The sequence below is a fragment of the Cyprinodon tularosa genome, unplaced genomic scaffold (genome assembly GCF_016077235.1).
Source record: "Cyprinodon tularosa strain WSP-4 unplaced genomic scaffold, ASM1607723v1 ctg1990, whole genome shotgun sequence".
NCBI classification, from domain to species: domain Eukaryota; kingdom Metazoa; phylum Chordata; class Actinopteri; order Cyprinodontiformes; family Cyprinodontidae; genus Cyprinodon; species Cyprinodon tularosa.
In genome coordinates this window covers 1-14,936 of record NW_024038730.1, presented here as the reverse complement: position 1 = coordinate 14,936, position 14,936 = coordinate 1, and the positions used below count along the sequence as shown (strand labels likewise).

General features: G+C 42.7%; 3 long non-coding RNA genes across 3 annotated transcripts; 1 reads left to right on the top strand and 2 right to left on the bottom strand.

Moving 5' to 3' along the window:
* The first annotated feature begins 4,507 nt into the window (after positions 1-4,507).
* On the top strand, positions 4,508-13,286 carry LOC119782950. The gene is made up of 3 exons (XR_005280733.1): positions 4,508-4,619; positions 4,752-4,806; positions 13,251-13,286. It is a non-coding gene; the product is annotated as an uncharacterized LOC119782950 (long non-coding RNA).
* LOC119782949 lies at positions 5,278-10,124 on the bottom strand. Its single transcript, XR_005280732.1, has 2 exons — positions 9,883-10,124; positions 5,278-5,488 (listed from the first exon to the last, which is right to left on the bottom strand). It is a non-coding gene; the product is annotated as an uncharacterized LOC119782949 (long non-coding RNA).
* On the bottom strand, positions 10,125-11,263 carry LOC119782948. The gene is made up of 4 exons (XR_005280731.1): positions 10,886-11,263; positions 10,529-10,633; positions 10,250-10,394; positions 10,125-10,160 (listed from the first exon to the last, which is right to left on the bottom strand). It is a non-coding gene; the product is annotated as an uncharacterized LOC119782948 (long non-coding RNA).
* Positions 13,287-14,936: the final 1,650 nt, after the last annotated feature.

Here is a 14,936-nt window from a genome sequence, read left to right as displayed (position 1 = left end):
TTTGGGGGAGTTTGCCGATGTTCTGCATGATGGGTTCTCAGGTGGAGACCCAATAATGCAGAACACCACTGACGGACACAGGATGAAAAGTTTAACAAGTTTATTTTGCACAATAACACTGAATATGCAGAAGGCTGGTTCGGGCCTGGATTCTGGTTTCACCGGAGTCTGCGTGAGAGACAGCACAGTTAAGGACTGTTGACGGGGTTTGGTTTCCAAAGAAGCACTGATTGTACCTTGAGGGTTCTTGAGGTTCTCTTTGGGAGAGTCACTGTTGGTTCTGGAGATGGATTTAGTTGCAGAGTCCGTTAGCTGCTTCAGCGTCTCACGTCTAGTTTGAGCAGACCTTGGCCTTGGTTTCCCAGCTCTAGCCCAGAGCTGCTTGGAGGTAATCTGAGAGTCTTCAGGGTTTGGCTCTGAGGGTCGGCTCGGCAGGTTAGCTCTTCCAGAGCTTTCACGGAGGAAGCACGAGTTTCCTAGAGGCACAGAAACAGAGTTTAGAATCCAACCAGGAATTAGAGTCATGGAAAATCACTGAGATCAAGGCTTTAGCGCTGACCAACTTGAACAACACTGTGGCGTTGAGGCAAGGTCTGAAGGCAGCTTATATAGTGGATCCTCTGATGATCTTGATGAGCTGCAGCTGTGCAGGAGGCTCACTCAGAGGATCCACGGCGGACTCTGCTGGAGAAAGATGGGATTTTCTCCAGCTCCCAACAGATTCATTGCGAGGTCAAGCAAGCCGGCTGCTCCATGATCAGAGTAAAGGTTACTTGGCGCCGAACAGTTGTTAAAATTGGAAGTTCAGTTTAATATAATCCAGTCTGTGAATAGTTCCGTCTGAAATGAATGAAAATAGTTGTTTTAATGGTTATAGAGTCAGATATGTGGCGGTAATGTTTGATTTATCTAAAGGTTTTAATCTGTTACTGTGTAAATGGGTTTGGCTGGAATTTAAGGACAGATTCTAATATATCTGCAGGGTGGGAACTATAAATCTGATAGGAGTTTTATCTTTTTATTGCTGTTTTGCACAATTTGGTTAATTAAGTACTGTTTGTTGTTGAATATTATAGATTTTGCAGAAATGTTTTTATACACACATTGTTTACTTTTATCATTCTACCCCTTTTATAGAATAGAAAATCTATTATTGTCCCACAATGGGCGAATTCTGGTGTTAACAACAGCAAAAAAAATTTAGAAAAAAATGTTCACACCAATGTGGACTTTAGAAAAATGTGTTAGAATCACATAATAGGGAAGAGTTAAAATATAAAAATTACAATTCTGTAAAGTGTTTTAACAATATAAAACTGGAGAATTAATAACCAATATGCAGCTATGGACATTTTTACAGTAATGGATATTTGAAAATAGCAGCAACATCAGAGATGTGCAGAATGACAGCAGCAGGTTATTTAACTGACTAAGGTTTCTATCATTACATTTGATTTGATTTGTTCCTGCTCCCGGTGGTTGAAACATTTATTCCACTCTGGAATAAAGTCTTTTTTCACTTTACAATAAAAAAAAGAGAAAAACAAAAAATTAAAAGAAACAGTTTGGAAAAGTTTGGTATTCCTTCTTTTCCTGCTTTGTGTGTCAAGTGTCACTGTTGCTAAGCAACAGAGAGTGGTTGGTTTTGTGTACATACATATATATACATACACTCAGCGGCCACTTTATTAGGTACCCCATGCTAGTAACGGGTTGGACCCCCTTTTGCCTTCAGAACTGCCTCAATTCTTGGTGGCATAGATTCAACAAGGTGCTGGAAGCATTCCTCAGGGAGTTTGGTCCATATTGACATGATGGCGTCACACAGTTGCTGCAGATTTGTCGGCTGCACATCCATGATGCGAATCTCCCGTTCCACCACATCCCAAAGATGCTCTATTGGATTGAGATCTGGTGACTGTGGAGGCCATTTGAGTACAGTGAACTCATTGTCATGTTCAAGAAACCAGTCTGAGATGATTCCAGCTTTATGACATGGCGCATTATCCTGCTGAAAGTAGCCATCAGAAGTTGGGTACATTGTGGTCATAAAGGGATGGACATGGTCAGCAACAATACTCAGGTAGGCTGTGGCGTTGCAACGATGCTCAATTGGTACCAAGGGGCCCAAAGAGTGCCAAGAAAATATTCCCCACACCATGACACCACCACCACCAGCCTGAACCGTTGATACAAGGCAGAATGGATCCATGCTTTCATGTTGTAGACGCCAAATTCTGACCCTACCATCCGAATGTCGCAGCAGAAATCGAGACTCATCAGACTAGGCAACGTTTTTCCAATCTTCTATTGTCCAATTTCAATGAGCTTGTGCAAATTGTAGCCTCAGTTTCCTGTTCTTAGCTGAAAGGAGTGGCACCCGGTGTGGTCTTCTGCTGCTGTAGCCCATCTGCCTCAAAGTTCCACGTACTGTGCGTTCAGAGATGCTCTTCTGCCCACCTTGGTTATAACGGATGGTTATTTGAGTCACTGTTGCCCTTCTATCAGCTCCAACCAGTCTGGCCATTCTCCTCTGACCTCTGGCATCAACAAGGCATTTCCGCCCACAGAACTGCCGCTCACTGGATGTTTTTTCTTTTTCGGACCATTCTCTGTAAACCCTAGAGATGGTTGTGCGTGAAAATCCCAGTAGATCAGCAGTTTCTGAAATACTCAGACCAGCCCTTCTGGCACCAACAATCATGCCACCTTCAAAGTCACTCAAATCACCTTTCTTCCCCATACTGATGCTCGCTTTGAACTGCAGGAGATTGTCTTGACCATGTCTACATGCCTAAATGCACTGAGTTGCCGCCATGTGATTGGCTGCTTAGAAATTAAGTGTTAACGAGCAGTTGGACAGGTGTACCTAATAAAGTGGCCGGTGAGTTTATATATACATATATATATATATATATATGTGTGTGTATATATAGGCAACCAGGGCAAGAGCAGAAAACTTGGAAGTGATGAAATGCTGCTATACAGGCAACCCCACTGAGAGAGGTTACAGTTCTGCTGCTATAGGCTTAGACTGCTGGAGGACATAGGGACCCCTTTTTCATCATTCTGCTTCATTCTATCTCTATTCTCCCACTCTGCAGAATCTGTTAGTTCAATCTCTAACGTTCTGCTCTCTCTGCTTTTTCTCATAATAGCTTCATCTGGTCTGTTCCTGTTTGGCTGTGACTCCATCCTGGAGAGAAATATCAGCTGTGCTGCTGCCATCAACACCTTTGTTTCTAGATGTTGGAGCTTGGCCTGTTTTCCAGTGTAGTCCTGTTTCTCTGACTGTGACTAACTGGATGTGCTCTCTTCATCCTCTGACATGGGAGCTGGCTCGGAGCTCGTCTGCCTGGCTGTGTGTTTCCTGGACGGGGCCGCCTGTGGAGCTGGTTGACAGTTGCCTTTTGTATCTATGCTTCTTTTTCTATGTCTGCTTCTGTCTCCTTGAACCCCAGTGGGCCTCAGCAGATGGCTGCTCACACTGAGCCTGGTTCTGCTGGAGGTTTCTTCCTGTTAAAAGGGAGTTTTTTCTCTCCACTGTCGCTACAAGCATGCTTAGTGTGAGGGATTTAGGGGGAGTGGCGGCCTAGTAATTAGGGCATAGGGCTTTGAATCCTAAGGTTGTGAATTAGATCCCCCACTCCCACAGACTGCCTCTCTAGGTCCCTGAGCAAGACCCTTAACCCCACACTGCTCCCCAGGCGCGGCACAATGGCAGCCCACTGCTCCCCAAGGGGAGGGGTTAAATGCAGAGAAGTAATTTCCCTCTGGGAGTATATAAACCCCCCCCCCAAAAAATTGCTGAAGAGTCAACGAGTCGATGCAATCAGCTGGTTTTCCTCAGATAGAAAACTTTGAATCAATCTGACTGGATGATCTGGTGAACTGGAAACTGACCTGAGATGACATGATGTGAATTGGAGCTATAGAAATAAACTGAATAGAATTATTGTAGCAAAGTAAAAAAATATATATATATCCTTTAAATTCCTTAGTTTTGTTTTAAATGATTTTTATAGTTATTTGATCATTTTTATATTTCTGTGTGTTTTCACAGTTTTGTCCCTTTTCTTTGAAGTGTAGGAGATGCTGTTTTCACCTACAACTGTGGCTGTAGACTCTACAGCCACAGCCTGTTCAACCCATTCACAATCAGCAATGAAGCCTCTACACTGTAGAGGCTTCATTGCTGATTGTGAATGGGTTGAACAGTTTCCGCCACAAGATGGCGTCCAAGATCCAGTCTGGAGTCACCGTTGATCCCCGCCCCCATCTGCAGATGGGGCAGCAGCTCACCCAGGCTGGAAATCAGAGTGGATCTGTTGAGTTTCCAAGATAAATGCTCCCTGTTCAGACTGTGGATCATCAGGAGGACATGAGCTGCAGCTGCAGCATGGAGAAGATCATTTCAGAGGACACCATGGACACCATGGACAATATGGACACCATGGACAATATGGACAATATGGACACCATGGACAAGATGGACAATATGGACACCATGGACAATATGGACAATATGGACAATATGGACACCACATTTTATCATGGAGGTGAAAAAACTCCCCATTTGATTTTCTGTTCCATAAGGATAAGACCAGGAAGGAGAAAAGGTGAGCAGATAAAGAGAAACCATAGAAGCTCTTTATTGTTCTTTTTAATGATGCATTAACTAAGACTGCAACCAAAGCTGTTTGGCTTTTTCATCTTTAAACAATCCAACTAATGTGAGTATTTTTTTACAGCACTAGGCTGACAGGAGAGGAGGAACCACTGCACCATCTGCAGGCTCTGACTCATGTGAGTTTGATCAGATCTATGGATCAGGCTTCCTTCTGAATAAAAGCAGAAATGAAAATACATAAAGAGAAAGGAAAATGGCAGCTGAACCAGAGTTTATATGAAGATGACAGCGTAATAATTCAGCTATAGATGGTTTATATCCACTGTTTCATTTTCCAACCCTTTGAACTGGTTAGTAGTGTCAGAGATGAAAAGGTTCTGATTGTAGTAGCTCTGGTGAACCAGCCCACAGGTTTTTCATAAATATCAGTCTGTGTTTGAGGTTTTCCCTCAATCAGACGCTGTTACTGGTTTCCCCGTCTCTGGACCTGTTCCAGACCACATCAAGTCCTAAAGACGGCTTCTGCCAACTGGCTGACCAACTCAGCTGCTCTTACTGAGGTTATATCCTCTTTAAATAATTATTCAACACAAGAACTTGATTCGACTCCAGCGAAACATTTCTGTTTAAAAAAAACAAGGACTGACTCATTTTTTCATGCCGTTTATTGATAAGAATCCGCTGACATCTTCCAAAGGAAATCATTAATTCCTTTTCAGACTCTTAACCAGCGTTGGGGGCGGCGTCTAGGGGGCAAACCTCCTCACAGGATTTGGCACAAAGTTTTTCTTTAATTTCTTTGAGCATTTCTTTACTGATCTTCAGATTCTCGACCTTGTTTTCAACGGACTGACCACGCTGTTAAAACAAAAGCATCTGCAAGTTATTTATAAAACTAAATAACACATCTGAACATATTGGTCAATTTTTACATTGAGCAACACATCATACTGAACAACACAAGGGATTACAGTACTTCCATTACAGGTTATCCTCTTACACTGGGATGAAATAATCAACCGGTTACTGAAATCAACTAATTCAGTAATAGATTAATCAGTAACTGGAGTATAGAGACTCTAAACAGAGCGACACACTTAGAGGAGGAATTACAGCAAAAATGATAAAGAAATATAAAAACATTTTGCTTTTAAGATAAAAAAACTTCATCTGTCAATCTGCTCTTTGCAGAACTCCTCTAGTGGAAAACTTTTACTTTCACCTGGTTTAATTTCATAAAACATCTTCTTTTAATCTTTGGCTATCTGATTATTAATTAGAACTATCATGGTCAGATTAAAGGATTAGCAATGGTTTTATGTGCTGCATGCAGCGCTGCACTTTAATGACCTGCTGATCATCCTCAGCAGACCAAAGTAACAGCAACAGAGCAAAGCAACAGCAACAGAACAAAGCAACAGAAAACAACAGCAACAGACCAAAGCAACAGCAACAGAACAAAGCAACAGAAAACAACAGCAACAGACCAAAGCAACAGCAACAGAACAAAGCAACAGAAAACAACAGCAACAGACCAAAGCAACAGCAACAGAACAAAGCAACAGAAAACAACAGCAACAGACCAAAGCAACAGCAACAGAACAAAGCAACAGAAAACAACAGCAACAGACCAAAGCAACAGCAACAGAACAAAGCAACAGAAAGCAACAGCAACAGAGCAAAGCAACAGCAACAGAGCAAAGCAACAGCAACAGAACAAAGCAACAGAAAGCAACAGCAACAGAACAAAGCAACAGAAAGCAACAGCAACAGAACAAAGCAACAGAAAGCAACAGCAACAGAACAAAGCAACAGAAAGCAACAGCAACAGAACAAAGCAACAGCAACAGAACAAAGCAACAGAAAGCAACAGCAACAGAACAAAGCAACAGAAAGCAACAGCAACAGAACAAAGCAACAGCAACAGAGCAAAGCAACAGCAACAGACCAAAGCAACAGCAACAGAACAAAGCAACAGAAAGCAACAGCAACAGAGCAAAGCAACAGCAACAGAGCAAAGCAACAGCAACAGAACAAAGCAACAGAAAGCAACAGCAACAGAACAAAGCAACAGAAAGCAACAGCAACAGAACAAAGCAACAGCAACAGAGCAAAGCAACAGCAACAGACCAAAGCAACAGCAACAGAACAAAGCAACAGAAAGCAACAGCAACAGAACAAAGCAACAGCAACAGAGCAAAGCAACAGCAACAGAACAAAGCAACAGCAACAGAACAAAGCAACAGAAAGCAACAGCAACAGAACAAAGCAACAGAAAGCAACAGCAACAGAACAAAGCAACAGAAAGCAACAGCAACAGAACAAAGCAACAGCAACAGAACAAAGCAACAGAAAGCAACAGCAACAGAGCAAAGCAACAGCAACAGAGCAAAGCAACAGCAACAGAACAAAGCAACAGAAAGCAACAGCAACAGAACAAAGCAACAGAAAGCAACAGCAACAGAACAAAGCAACAGCAACAGAGCAAAGCAACAGCAACAGACCAAAGCAACAGCAACAGAACAAAGCAACAGAGAGAAACAGCAACAGAACAAAGCAACAGAGAGCAACAGCAACAGAACAAAGCAACAGAAAGCAACAGCAACAGAACAAAGCAACAGAAAGCAACAGCAACAGAACAAAGCAACAGCAACAGAGCAAAGCAACAGCAACAGAACAAAGCAACAGCAGACCAAAGCAACAGCAACAGAACAAAGCAACAGAAAACAACAGCAACAGACCAAAGCAACAGCAACAGAACAAAGCAACAGAAAACAACAGCAACAGACCAAAGCAACAGCAACAGAACAAAGCAACAGAAAACAACAGCAACAGACCAAAGCAACAGCAACAGAACAAAGCAACAGCAACAGTCCAAAGCAACAGAAAGCAACAGCAACAGAGCAAAGCAACAGCAACAGAGCAAAGCAACAGCAACAGAGCAAAGCAACAGCAACAGAACAAAGCAACAGAAAGCAACAGCAACAGAACAAAGCAACAGAAAGCAACAGCAACAGAACAAAGCAACAGCAACAGAGCAAAGCAAAAGCAACAGAACAAAGCAACAGCAACAGAACAAAGCAACAGAAAGCAACAGCAACAGAACAAAGCAACAGAAAGCAACAGCAACAGAACAAAGCAACAGAAAGCAACAGCAACAGAACAAAGCAACAGAAAGCAACAGCAACAGAACAAAGCAACAGCAACAGAACAAAGCAACAGAAAGCAACAGCAACAGAGCAAAGCAACAGCAACAGAGCAAAGCAACAGCAACAGAACAAAGCAACAGAAAGCAACAGCAACAGAACAAAGCAACAGAAAGCAACAGCAACAGAACAAAGCAACAGCAACAGAGCAAAGCAACAGCAACAGAACAAAGCAACAGCAACAGAACAAAGCAACAGAGAGCAACAGCAACAGAACAAAGCAACAGAGAGCAACAGCAACAGAACAAAGCAACAGAAAGCAACAGCAACAGAACAAAGCAACAGAAAGCAACAGCAACAGAACAAAGCAACAGAAAGCAACAGCAACAGAACAAAGCAACAGCAACAGAGCAAAGCAACAGCAATAGAAAAAAGCAACAGCAGACCAAAGCAAGAGCAACAGAACAAAGCAACAGAAAACAACAGCAACAGACCAAAGCAACAGCAACAGAACAAAGCAACAGAAAACAACAGCAACAGACCAAAGCAACAGCAACAGAACAAAGCAACAGAAAACAACAGCAACAGACCAAAGCAACAGCAACAGAACAAAGCAACAGAAAACAACAGCAACAGACCAAAGCAACAGCAACAGAACAAAGCAACAGAAAACAACAGCAACAGACCAAAGCAACAGCAACAGAACAAAGCAACAGAAAGCAACAGCAACAGTCCAAAGCAACAGAAAGCAACAGCAACAGAGCAAAGCAACAGCAACAGAGCAAAGCAACAGCAACAGAGCAAAGCAACAGCAACAGAACAAAGCAACAGAAAACAACAGCAACAGAACAAAGCAACAGAAAGCAACAGCAACAGAACAAAGCAACAGAAAGCAACAGCAACAGAACAAAGCAACAGCAACAGAGCAAAGAAACAGCAACAGAACAAAGCAACAGAAAGCAACAGCAACAGAACAAAGCAACAGAAAGCAACAGCAACAGAACAAAGCAATTGAAAGCAACAGCAACAGAACAAAGCAACAGAAAGCAACAGCAACAGAACAAAGCAACAGCAACAGAACAAAGCAACAGAAAGCAACAGCAACAGAGCAAAGCAACAGCAACAGAACAAAGCAACAGAAAGCAACAGCAACAGAACAAAGCAACAGAAAGCAACAGCAACAGAACAAAGCAACAGCAACAGAGCAAAGCAACAGCAACAGAACAAAGCAACAGCAACAGAACAAAGCAACAGAGAGCAACAGCAACAGAACAAAGCAACAGAAAGCAACAGCAACAGAACAAAGCAACAGAAAGCAACAGCAACAGAACAAAGCAACAGAAAGCAACAGCAACAGAACAAAGCAACAGAAAGCAACAGCAACAGAACAAAGCAACAGCAACAGAGCAAAGCAACAGAGAGCAACAGCAACAGAACAAAGCAACAGCAACAGAACAAAGCAACAGAGAGCAACAGCAACAGAACAAAGCAACAGAAAGCAACAGAACAAAGCAACAGAAAGCAACAGCAACAGAACAAAGCAACAGCAACAGAGCAAAGCAACAGCAACAGAACAAAGCAACAGAGAGCAACAGCAACAGAACAAAGCAACAGAAAGCAACAGAACAAAGCAACAGAAAGCAACAGCAACAGAACAAAGCAACAGCAACAGAGCAAAGCAACAGCAACAGAACAAAGCAACAGCAACAGAACAAAGCAACAGCAACAGAACAAAGCAACAGCAACAGAGCAAAGCAACAGCAACAGAGCAAAGCAACAGCAACAGAACAAAGCAACAGCAACAGAGCAAAGCAACAGCAACAGAACAAAGCGACAGAAAGCAACAGCAACAGAGCAAAGCAACAGCAAGCAAATGATCTGGCTTACTCAAAATTCGATCAAATAGAATGACTACATTTCCAGACTACCATCTGACCCATTAAGCTTTAAAAAGCAAACATTTCTGCAGAACGTTCATTTATCTTTAGACTTATTAAATCACATTGTACTTGAAGGTAATAATCATAATTGATAATTCTAATAAGACTTAGGCTAAGTTGATAATTTACCCACACTGAGGATCAGGTGTTGTTTGTGATGTCATACCTGCAATGACAGCTCTATTCCATAACGTATATAAGTAGCAATGTGCTCACAGTTGCGTGATAAAGGTTTCCAGTTCAATATTTTGAAAAATAATGTCTGCAATAATTTGCCAACCGATGACTTCAAAATATTGAAATTATCGTTTTTTCCGTTGGCCGGACAGTTTTTATGAATTTCCTCAATTCGTTGTTTAATTTGGGCTGGATCTATTTTTTCATTCCATATATTATCCAGGTAGTTGTCACAGTCAGCTAATTTCTTAGCTGACTGGACTGGACCTGTAATTGATGAGGAAGAAGAGTTTTAGAAGAGTTGAAAGACCTGCAGCACGCATACATCTCTGCTTTAAAACAAACAGATACTGAACCTGTGAGGTGAAAGATGTCTTCATCAGTTTTCTTTCCTTTAAATTCCTCCTTCCCTACATAAATGGCATAGTGCTTGTAGGTAATGGACTTACATTTACAACCCATAACTTTGGGAAAAGCAATTATGTCCCTGAATTCATAATTCTGTTGGAAGAAGAAAACAAAAGAGGAAGAACATATTTAGTGTTAGCCTTTCCATGTTGAACAATGCTAATGTTGCTTCTATTAAAAAAAGATGAAGATGTTCATAGAGGAGTTCTAGTCTGACAGGAGTTTACCTCCCCGCCAGTGATGGACAGCAGGAAAAGTGTCCCAACAACCAGAAAAGGACTCTTCATTCTTTCCAAGGACATAGAACTGAAAGATTCACCAAACTGTTATTTCTTTAGAAACAGAAAAATATGAGTTAGGATAAGGTTGAGCATGAACCTGAATATGTTCAATAGATTTGACTAACAGGAGATCAAAACTGTCTGACAGTGAAGTAGATTATATTTCATAAACCAACATCAGCCATTGAACTGACACATTAGCAGTGTTGGGTATTAAAAATGAAACAATTCAGAGCATGAAACGAACAATTGCTTCCCCCCCTTTGAAAAGTTAGAAGAAGGAAATAACAGCAGCAGTCTTACCTCAACCAACGAGAGGGTGGAGATGTGTGTGAGGAAGAATCTCCTTAAATAAGCAGAAGCAAATCTGATAAAACGGACCCAGCCCTCAGCTGAGGAAAGCCTTGATTTGAATATCATGTAAGAAAGAAGCGCTACTTCAATTACATTCAGTTTCAGAAGTTCAATTCTATTCAGTTTATTTCTATAGCTTGAATTCCCTACACATGCCATCGCAGGTCACTTTATAGAAACAATTCAACCAGATCATACAGGCAGATTGGTTCAAAGTGTTCTATCTAAGGAGAAGGCTCATTTCTCTCCAGGATGGAGTCACAGCCAAACAGGAACAGACCAGATGAAGCTACTATGAGAAAAAGCAGAGAGAGCAGAACGTTAGAGATTGAACTAACAGATTCTGCAGAGTGGGAGAATAGAGATAGAATGAAGCAGAATGATGAAAAAGGGGTCCCTATGTCCTCCAGCAGTCTAAGCCTATCAAAAAATGCAACTAACAAAATCCTCCTTCTCACATATAAAGCCTTAAATGGCCAAGCTCCATCTGATATCAGAGATCTGATTGTTCCTTATGTTCCTAACAGAGCACTTCGCTCTCAATCTGCAGGTTTACTAGTGGTTCCTAGAATTTCTAAAAGTAGAATGGGAGGCAGATCTTTTAGTTCTCAGGCTCCTCTCCTGTGGAACCAACTACCAGTTTTAGTCCGTGAGGCAGACACCCTGTCTACTTTTAAGGCTAGGCTTAAAACTTTCCTTTTTGATAAAGCTTCTAGTTAGAGTGGCTCAGGTTATCCTGATCTATCTCTATAGTTCTGCTGCTATAGGCTTAGACTGCTGGAGGACATAGGGACCCCTTTTTCATCATTCTGCTTCATTCTATCTCTATTCTCCCACTCTGCAGAATCTATTAGTTCAATCTCTAACGTTCTGCTCTCTCTGCTTTTTCTCATAGTAGCCTCATCTATGAAAAAAATTACAAACTGAGTGGGGAAAACCGGTTAGAAACGTGAACGGGTTGGTGGTGACCAGTGGGCAGAGATCCACGACTACGCTTTCTGCGTACAGTTACCCAATCGCCTGGCTGCTCAGGCACTTTTGGAGGACAGCTACGTGGGGGGCCTACTTTAACTCCTGGATGTTCAACAGCCTGAAGCCTGGATTCTAACTCTGACACCCTCGCCTCCAAAGCTACTAAAATACTACACTTATTACACATCCCATTATCACTAAAGGAGGCAGACGGGGGGTGAGACATGTGGCAAAGCACCATAGGTGGGATTCAAACCCAGGTTGGCCACATGGAGGTCTGAGGCCTCCATACATGGTGCGCTAACCACTGCGCCACCATCAGACCAGGGAGTAAACGTGATACGTCTCACCAACAGCAGCAGTAGCTGTTATAAACAATCATAAATAAGACTAAACAATCTAAATTAAATATAGGCATCTTTTCTAAAGCTATGGAACTGTCCCCAGCTCTCTTGCTCTGTTCCTTCATTAGTCCTTATTTGGTACATGGAAAATTTCGATCATACTTTCTTTATTGTTATTGATTACCTCTGATAGTTATTCTCTAATAAAGGTGAAAAACAGTTAAGAGAAAGTCTGGCTGTCATGCAGAAAACAACATCCAGCCTTTTGTGTGTCACCCAGAAAGCTGTGAGTTCATCATGGAATAAAGACACAAGATAACCTGCCCAACATTTTATCTCCGACATGGGACAAAGCCATTATCAAAAAAGTCTGTCATTTTGCATAAACTAAACTGTAGAATTTGAAAAAAAGAAACTGTCAGTTATAAAAACGATAATGTTGCTCTAATCAAGTTGGGTAAACAGGGAATTGGTGACGATGTCAAACTATCTTTGAACCCTTTCCCATTAGAGAAGAGCCTCCCCTGGTTCAGTCAAATCACCCTTTGATGAAGAGAAGAGGAATTTGCACAGGTCAGGCACTCGGTTGGAACCAAAGGCATAACAAAGGTTGCCACAGACAAAGGTGAGGGAGAAAATGCAAATAGGCTGGGGTAACTCAAAGGAACATTTCTTCATGAAGTTAACGACTGTTCTAAAGCATTTTCTGTCATAAGTCAGAATAAGTCCTGCAGCAATGATCTGCTAATTGCATTGATCAGTAATCAGAGACAAATTAAAGCCCAAATAAATTCTGTTCACCGTAAGAGGAAAGATGTTTGGAGTCACAGCGTGAATAAAGCAGGCAGTGCAGAAACGATCAATGAGTTGTTTTAAAAATCAGAATAAAGTACAATTAAAGTAGTGATCCTCTGTTGGGATTTTAGTTTTATTTTCTATTCATTTGAAACATCTAAAAACACTCTTCCTTTGTTTCATCCTGCCCTCTGCCACTGCAGCCATCTGCCTTCCTCTGAGCAGCGACTAATTCTGGGGAAAACAACACCGATATCTTGGTCTGCACTGAGCCTCTCACCCCAATAACCCACCCTGGGAGCTGCGCCCAGTGGAGGCTCGCCTCAGACCAACATCTGTGAAACGGCTCTACGGACAGGACAGAACAGGACAGAGAACAAGGTGCATAAAAAGACTTTTTCTTTCTAAAGTGATGGAGAAGAGACTCGGACAGTTATTAAAGTTATTGGTGGAGTTGATATGAGAAACGTTGGAGAGGCGAACCTGTTTCAGAAATGGAAATATTAATACCTTTGTTGATCCAACATTGGAAAAATTCCCTGTCTGCATTTAACCCATCACCCTGGGAAGCAGTGGGCTGCCATTGTGTGGCACCCAGGGAGCAAGGAGGGGTTAAGGGTCTTGCTCAGGGACCCAGAGTGGCAGTCTGTGGGAACGAACCACGTACTTGCAACCTTCTCAGAGCACAGCGCACTGCTCTAACCACTCGGCCGCCATTACTCCCCCGTGATGACAGTTCTGGGAGATTTGCCCATTGTAAGGTCCATTGACTGTTGACCTGTTATGGTTGCACAGGTGTTCTGATTCTCTGCTCCTCAGGGGTTGCTTGGACTTGTGGTCTTGCTTTATTTACCCGATGTAGCTGCATCCCACAGCTTGTTGGGTTCATTGTATTTTCTATTGACCGTCATTTTAACCACCATCATTTAGGTTATTACCAAGGTTTGATTTGCGCTTTAAAATAAAAAGCGCAAATGGGCTTGTGTTGAACATGTAGCTATGCGTGCAGCCATGCTTGATTTTTCAGTCTGCAGGAAGCCGCTTTGAGTTTGAATCCTTGTGAGGCTGTGGATGTTGCATAAAGGGAAAGCATTGGCTGGGAGTGTTTTATGAACTCATCTGATGCTGTGTTTGATGCATGTGAGACCATAAGTGAAAACAAGATGCCGAATCCGAGCAGGAAGAAGAAAGATGGGCTACAGCACTTTCCTATAAAATGGAAACTTTACAGAAAAAACATCAATCTCATGTCAACAAATGAAAGGGTTAACACTTGACCCGATAAAAAATGATCACAATGCAAAAGATATGCAGCTTTACTTGGAAAATGGGAAAATTCTTCATGAAAATGCAAAGGCAGTCATGATTCTGTCACGATCTTGGCACTGATGACCTGCTTGATGGTTCATCCCATTCACCTGTCTAGCTCCGCCCAGTTTTTGCAGAAGCCAGGGCAATAGCCCTGGCCCCAGCAGACTGGCTAACGTTAGCCCTGGCCCCAGCAGACTGGCTAACATTAGCCCTGGCCCCAGCAGACCGGCTAACGTTAGCCCTGGCCCCAGCAGACCAGCTAACGTTAGCCCTGGCCCCAGCAGACCGGCTAACATTAGCCCTGGCCCCAGCAGACCAGCTAACGTTAGCCCTGGCCCCAGCAGACCAGCTAACGTTAGCCCTGGCCCCAGCAGACCAGCTAACATTAGCCCTGGCCCCAGCAGACCAGCTAACATTAGCCCTGGCCCCAGCAGACCGGCTAACGTTAGCCCTGGCCCCAGCAGACTGGCTAACGTTAGCCCTGGCCCCAGCAGACCAGCTAACATTAGCCCTGGCCCCAGCAGACCGGCTAACATTAGCCCTGGCCCCAGCAGACCGGCTAACATTAGCGGCCCCCT